At 35.6% G+C, this 6,000-nt stretch overlaps 1 pseudogene across 1 annotated transcript; it reads left to right on the forward strand.

The window, feature by feature from the left end:
• Window positions 1–708: 708 nt before the first annotated feature.
• LOC306652649 (afadin- and alpha-actinin-binding protein-like) lies at window positions 709–2,261 on the forward strand (annotated as a pseudogene). Its single transcript has one exon. The product of its transcript is annotated as an afadin- and alpha-actinin-binding protein-like (transcript).
• Window positions 2,262–6,000: the final 3,739 nt, after the last annotated feature.

Here is a 6,000-nt window from a genome sequence, read left to right on the forward strand (position 1 = left end):
TTGGAGAAATGGTCTTGCATTAAGTAACCTAAATCAGGATATGACTCCAGTCTGTTGACCCAGGCCTGTGATGGAGGCATGCTTTGTTTGTGCCCTGTTTTCCAATTGTGAAGCCACCTAATAGCCACAAACTCTGCAAGAAGGCAAATTATTAGTATAATAGCAATTTTTGAATTTTGGTTGTTTTGAACCTAGATACTCAAGGAGCGGAATAACTCAAAAGGTATTTTTATCAGAAGCAGGAATAACTGGGGTCTGCGTTAGAGGCTGCCTGCCCCAAAGCTCTACAGGGTTTTGAAGTGTGTTAAGAACCTGAGTCTTAACATGAACTAGGAGGTGCCTACTTAGAAGAGTGACAGCAGCTGGTCTACATGTTTCAGTGCTGAACTAGTTCCTCATGTATCCTGGCTCTGGAAATTGCTATGGGAGATTGAATGACTATTACAGATCCAGGACTGTCTGCAGAAAGTAAAAATATCTCTCAATATACCTCAGAAACAAAGATGTCTCCATCAAGCCTATACTCACAGCAAGTGCTATGTTCTTCAATACCTTTATCAAAAAATGTGCACAGCTTTTTCAGTGCCTTCTGCACAGAAGAGAATATTGAACAAAATATTTCATATCTTGATCAGCAGTTGACTACTTTTGGTTTTCCTTCATTATATGAAGAATCCAAAAGTAAGAGACAACGAGAAAACTAAATATAGTTGCTGTTTTAAATTGTATGAATGAGCTACTTGTACTTCAGCGGAAGAATGTTCTAGCTCAGGAAAATGTGGAAACAAAGAATCTGAAACTGGGAAGTGATATGGACCATCTACAGAACTGCTATGCAAAACTTAAGGAACAACTGGAAACCTCTAAGAGGGAAATGATTGGGCTTCAGGAGAGAGACAATTGCAGTGCAAGAACAGGAATTTGCATCAACTCCTGAAAAATGAGAAAGATGAGGTACAAAAATTACAAAATATCATTGCAAGTTGAGCTACTCAGTATAATCATGATATGAAGAGAAAAGAGCATGAATATAATAAACTAAAGGAACATCTGCATCAACTTGTTATGAACAAGAAGGATAAAAAATAACCATGGACGTTTTAAATTGTGTGGGGAGAGCTGATGGAAAAAGAGGCTCCTGGAGGACTGGTAAAACAGAAGCCAGGAATGAAGATGAAATGTATAAAATTCTTTTGAATGATTATGAATATCATCAGAAACAAATCCTAATGAAAAATGCTGAACTTAAGAAGGTTCTTCAGCAAATGAAAAAGGAAATTATTTCTCTTCTTTCTCCCCAAAAGAAGAGACCTAGGGAAAGAGCAGATGATAGCACAGGAACAGTTATCTCTGATGCTGAAGAAGATGCTGGAGAACTAACCACAGAGAGTATGTGGGACCTTTCCTGTGAAAATGTGAGAGAGCAGCTTACAAACAGCATCTGAAAACAGTGGAGAATTTTGAAAATTCATGTAGAAAAACTTGATAACCAAGTTACAAAGGTACACTTAGAAGGTTTTAATGATGAAGATGTGATATCACGACAAGACCATGAACAAGAAACTGAGAAACTGGAGTTAGAAATTCAGCAATGTAAAAAAATGATTAAAACACAGCAGCAACTTTTACAGCAGCAGCTCACTACTGCATGTGATGATGATACCACTTCACTCTTACGAGACTGTTATTTGTTGGAAGAAAAGGAACGCCTCAAAGAAGAATGGTCCCTTTTTAAAGAGCAAAAAAAGAATTTTGAGAAAGAAAGACAAAGCTTTACAGAGGCTGCTATTCACCTAGGATTGGAGAGAAAGGCTTTTGAAGAAGAAAGAGCCAGTTGGCTAAAGCAGCAGTTTTTCAATATGACTACATTTGACCACCAGAACTCAGAAAATGTGAAACTTTTCAGTGCCTTCTCAGGAAGTTCTGATCGGGACAATCTTACAGTGCACTCAAGGACACAGCAAAAGAAGCCTCACAGTGTGTCTAATGGGTCTCCAGTTTGCATGTCTAAACTGACTAAATCTCTTCCTGCTTCACCTTCTACTTCAGACTTTTGCCCAACACGTTCCTGTGTATCTGAACATAGTTCAATCAATGTACTGAATATAACCCCTGAAGAAACTACACCAAATCAGGTTGGAAGAGAATGCACAAATCAGAAGTGGAGTGTGGCATCAAGACCCGGGTCACAGGAAGGTTGCTACAGTGGATGCTCCTTGACCTATTCAAATTCTCTTGCAGAAAAAGATGACTTACCTTAGATGTGTGGATGGGATTTTTTTCATTAACATTCATCAGATTTCACATCTAAGTTGAAACAGGGTATGTCATAAAGTCAGTCATCTCTAGTAATTCAGGATGGTCTCAGTTGTTTGTTTGGACTTCCCTGTCTTTCCCCAAAGAGCTGAAATGCTAAATCTATTTAAAAGGATATAAAAACTTTGGATATGCATTTTTAGTAACAGAAACATCTGGTTCTGTGAATAAAGGAATGTATAGATGTTTGGATGGGAACAAAAGCACTAGAATAAGTTTCCTCTTTATAGGTATTAAAAATAGCACTTTTAGGAAACTGATTATTGTAAATGTTTAATTTTTGTCCCAAACAAAGTTGGCATTGGAAGTTTAATGTTTACTTGAATGTGTACTGTAGATTTTTAACAAAGCAAGTTCTATATTTATTATGATTAGTGTGATTTTGAAATTACTTCTTTCATATGTTTTAAATAAAATGGAATTTATGTATATTTTGTACATAGATATACATGATTATATTAAGAGGCTTTAAAACTTAAAAACTTCTACACAACCATGAGTATAGTAAAATTTTCAGTTGTATTCTGTTTACAGGTGTGTTAGGACAATTGCCACATTGCATTTAAGGTTTTTTTTTTTTTAATCCATATGGGCAATAAATATTCAAAAATCTGTTCAAAAAAAAAGAAATAAAAGTAGGAGTCAATAAATGGAATGGATTCAAACTAAAAAGGCTTTTCTCAGCAAAGAAAACAATCAACAATGTGAACAGAGAGCTTACAGAGTGGGAAAAAATCTGTATCACACACACTTCACTAATCTCCAGAGTTTATAAGTAACTCAAAAAACTTTACACCAAGAATACAAATAACCCAATCAATAAATGGGCTAAATAAATGAGCAGATAATTCACAGATCTATAATCAACAGATACATGAAAAACTGTTCAACATCTCTAGTAATAAGAGAAATGCAAATCAAAACCACCCTAAGATTTCAACTAACCCTAATTAGAATGTCTTTTATCAAGAATACAAGCAACAATAGGTGTTGGTAAGGATGTGGGTAAAAAGTTCACTCATACATTGCTGATGGGGTTGCATATCTCTGTCATTATTCTCACTTTAGCTAAAGATATATTTGATAATCTCACTTCCCCTGAGCAAACAAGGATTATTTGATTGGACCTGTTAGGACAACAGGACAAAAGAGAATAGAGAAAGAGGTGCAAATATATATATCATTTGCAATGTACCTATAAACTAATGACTACTAGAAATTGTGTTATTAATGAACATCTGGACAAAGGGTTAGGAATTTTTTGGTTTTTTTAAAGATCTTTTTAATTGTTGATGAAAATTTATTTACTTTTAAATTTTTTAGTTGTAGGGACACAATATCTTTATTTTATTTAATTTTATATGCTGCTGAGAACCAAATCCAGTTCCTCCTCACACATGCTAGGCAAGCACTCTACCACTGAGAAACAACACCAGCCAGGGTTTTTAATTCTTAATGATATTGCTGATTCAAATATACAACTGTCAAAATTATTTTTAAGAATTTAAATTACAAATTATAATTAAATTTTTATAAATTATAATAATCATTAAATTATAAAATAAAATTGTGTCTGATATGTAAAGTAACTTCACTCTGATATGTGAAGTTATAGACATGAGGAAGACAGAAAAACATTTCACTTTGATTATTTTTATATTTATAAAATTTAAAGACTTACTAGAGTCTAATGTCATCTGAAGCAAACTATCAATAACATTGGATAGGAGTCCTTTACTGGATATTATCAAATGACCTAATATTACTGGAACTGCTTGATACTGCAAAAACAATGTATTCCCTTCATCTGTCTTCAAATCCAAAGAGAAAGAATAAAATGCCTGAGTCAGGTAATCAGCTGAAAAAAATGTGAAATCATCTGCATATTTGTGGTCAAGTTGGTTATCAGAAAAATAAAAAGAGAGCATCATCTCTTTAACAAAATCATAAGAGAAACAAAAACTAAAAGACAAGAGATCACAGACTGAATTTAGATTAATTTCCCCTTAATTTGTTAAAACTCAATGGGAAAGGGAAAGAAAAGGTATTACATCTTGATAGGGTAAATTTCCTTTAAAACTTTCATATTTTAGAACTGAAACAACAAATAAGACCTATTTCTTTCTGGTATGAAGAAATAAAACATGGTTTATATTAAATACCACAAGGAGAGTTTATTTTCCATATTTGATTATAACTGTAATTGGTTTCCAAAAATTGAACTGCATTACTTTACTTCTTTCTGAATGGTTATTTCAAAATGTAGCTTTATATAAACTTGCCAAATGGATTTTAAATAAGGATTTCTGTCTCTGGCTAAAAATTGGATATTAGACCACTGAAAGACAACTTCAGAAATTTAGATATGCTCTGTTGTATTACTTTCTTGATATATCTGTAAATAAAAATGGCAGCAAGATTTTACCAAGGCCAGCACTATAAAGACACCTGTCAGATTAGATTGCCTGGAATTATCTTAAAGATGTTCCATAGGTACCTGGGAAGTTTCTAAAGTTGCCGCTTGCCGCCGACCAGCGGGACAAATGACATGTACTCTTCAGAAGTTCATGAAGCAGCTTCCGCTTTATTTGGATAACACTCTCAATATATAAGCAGTCTCATGCATAAGCAATTGTAATCAGATATGTCCATCCAATCCTATTAAAGGTCAAGCGATCATGAGCTCAAGCATACGTGTAAGATTTATCTGTCATGTGCTAAGTGGCTGAACTAATTATCATACAGCCAATGGTAAACACTTCCTGTTTTTTCTCAAGGTGCATTCAGCATGCCCTTTGGCTCTCTGCCAGTCGCCATCTTGGATGCATGTGGTGTAACCCTGGGCCCCGGGTCTTGCCCACCACCTTTCCCCCTTTCTGTTTATAAAAAAGACTGTGCCCTTCTTAGGTTGTCCAGGATGGAGCCACATCCTTACCCATCATCAGACAATAAGGCTCTAGCCCTCATTTCCTGTCTTAGGTTGGTATGAGCTCCCCATGAATCTTACCTGTCTTTGACTACCAGTCCAGCATATTTAACCAGACTTGGGGTGATGGGCCACCATCAATTGCGATGAGAGCTTGGCGAATAATGGCTGTTTCTCTGCGCCGATGTATAGGCATTTTGTATAAACACTATATGCACAGAACAGATACAACACACAATAGACCTCCCACGGACAAAAACCCAAACCATTCTTTTCCCTATTGAACAGCAGACTGGAAATATGTGGCCAATTGTTGTAAAAATAGGAGGATATAGAATACAAGATTTGGTAAGGGGTACAGGATAGGGCCACGTCTTTACTATTCCCCATAGTTCACGTGAGTCTCCTCCATTAACTTGGTGAGGAATCGCCAACACCATCAGCAGGAGAAGCCTCCTCATCTTCTTCCTGTTTCTGGGTCTCTGTTGAGGCCTTGACCTATCTCTCCAGCAGCCAAATTGGCAATTGTGCGTCCTGTGGGAAAACACAAACAGATCCTCAGGTCCAGATTAACACCAGATCTGGGCCTTTTCATTGTCCTGATAGAATGTCCTTCCAGAGCACTTGAGGTAGATGTTTTTTATTAGGCTCTGAATGACGGTAAACAGCAATGTTTCTGTAACATTATCCATAATAGTAAAGACTATAGCCCATAAATTTGAATTATTAATAAGATATTGTATCTGATCAGTAGTATA

This window comes from Sciurus vulgaris, assembly GCF_902686455.1.
Source record: "Sciurus vulgaris genome assembly, contig: HiC_scaffold_395_arrow_ctg1, whole genome shotgun sequence".
NCBI lineage: Eukaryota > Metazoa > Chordata > Mammalia > Rodentia > Sciuridae > Sciurus > Sciurus vulgaris.